The following is a 1,877-nucleotide window of genomic DNA, read 5'->3' as shown; positions in this document are numbered from 1 at the left end:
CAACATCTCCACTCATACATCTGGTTCTCATGTTATAATTAGCATACCCAAAATTAAGCCCATGCGATTCGCCCCAAATCAAATACCTCACAGTCTTCTCTGTGTCAATTAATGACAATTCCATCGTTCCATGTGCTCAGGTGTTATCTCCGTTGCTCTCCGACCCATTAGCAAATACGAACAGCCTTATTCCTACATATGGTCTGAAGTTAACCCCTTCTCCCTGCCCTCCCTGCCCCCACAGAGTCCAAGCCGTCATTGCAGCTTGACAAATGCATTGCAATTGCCTCCTAATGGGTTTCTGGCATCCATCTAAGCACCGCAGTATGTTTTTAACACAGGAGGCAAGGAACTAATGTTAAAAATAGGAGCAGAAAAACATACACTTTCAGAAATAGCGAGCAGTGACAGTTGTACATTATGAATGTAAACTATGCCAGTGAATTATACCTTTAAAAATAAGCAAGTAAAATTCAGTCACGTCTCTGCTCCAAACTTCCAAAGGCACACCATCCTACTGAGAGTAAGAGCTAATTTCCTTAGTAAAGCGTATTGACTTCACATACCTGGCTCCACTAGCTATCTGATTTAATTCACAGTTTGACTCCATTGCAAGCACATTCGTTTCCCTCCTGTTCCTCCAACATACCAGACAAACTCACACCTTGAGTGACTCCACTTGCAGTCCCCTCTGCCTGAAATGGCCCTCCTTGCCTCCTTCCACCTACTCCAGCCAATAACATCATAACTTACTGCTTTTTTAAAAAACGACTTTTCAGTAAGCCTTTCAACGGTCACCATATTTATTTATTTATTTTAAGTTGTGATTGAATACATATAACATAGCATTCCATATTTCAATTAAGTCAAGTAGAACTGTACAATTGCTACCACAATCAGTTTCCAATCACTCTTTTTCTACATAGACTCTTTGACATCGTCTTCCTTGTATGCACTCCCACCCCCACAGCACTGTACTTTCCTCCCCGTGGAGCCCTTATTCTACTTGCTGTCCCTCTAGGTTCACCATTCCTGGGTTTCATATACCAAAGAACAGAAAAGCTTATCACATAGCTTCTTGAGGGTGACCTCCACTGATATAACACCTCTGAGATTTATTCTACTATGAATGAACAAAAACCAAACCACACAATACAAACAAAATACAGGTCCAGCCTGCCTCATAGGGGGGAATCTACTGACAAAGTTGTAGCTGTTCAGGTCACATTTATGCCTTTGATCTTCTATACTCCTCTCTCCCAAACACTCTGTTTAGCAGATACCATATGTCAATGCTCAATCCCCCTCTTTCATGATATTCTTATTTCTCTTTGTGCTTGATTTCTCTCCACACCAAAGTTGTGCACCTATCAAAATAGTATATATTTTACTTTTTCAGCCTGTTTCTTTACCTGTTTCCTAAACAAGAATGTAAGTCAACTATAATTTGAACTCCTTCAATCCAAGGACATCAAATGTGTTGAAGCTTGGGCTTTAGCAACAGAGAAATCTATATGAAAACCCTGGATCAGCTACACCCTAGTTTTGTGCTCTGACCTCGCACAAGTGATCCAACCTCTCTGAGCAGTGGTTTTCTCAACTGTGGATGTGGTGAGAGTCCTGCAAAAGTGTCAGAGGTAAAGCAAATTTTGAACTCAAAGTGCCAAGTCAGCTCTGACTCGCAGTGGCCCTGTAGGGGGAGTTAGACTGCCCCTTTTGGTTTCTGAGGCTGGGAGTTTTTGTGGGATTGGGTTGCCACCAGGTTTTTCCTGCAAATAAAGTTGGGTTAAAATTTAAGATCTTATCATTGGTTTTCCCTTTGACCAATTTCCAATTTTTTCTAGTTTTTATTATTTTCTGATTTCCTATGGATTGAG

The sequence above is a fragment of the Echinops telfairi genome, unplaced genomic scaffold, assembly GCF_000313985.2.
Source record: "Echinops telfairi isolate 266 unplaced genomic scaffold, ASM31398v2 ScPeMD7_5592;HRSCAF=6446, whole genome shotgun sequence".
In the NCBI taxonomy this organism is placed as follows: domain Eukaryota; kingdom Metazoa; phylum Chordata; class Mammalia; order Afrosoricida; family Tenrecidae; genus Echinops; species Echinops telfairi.
The sequence above is the reverse complement of the archived record's forward strand: the minus strand, read 5'-3'. Positions refer to the sequence as shown.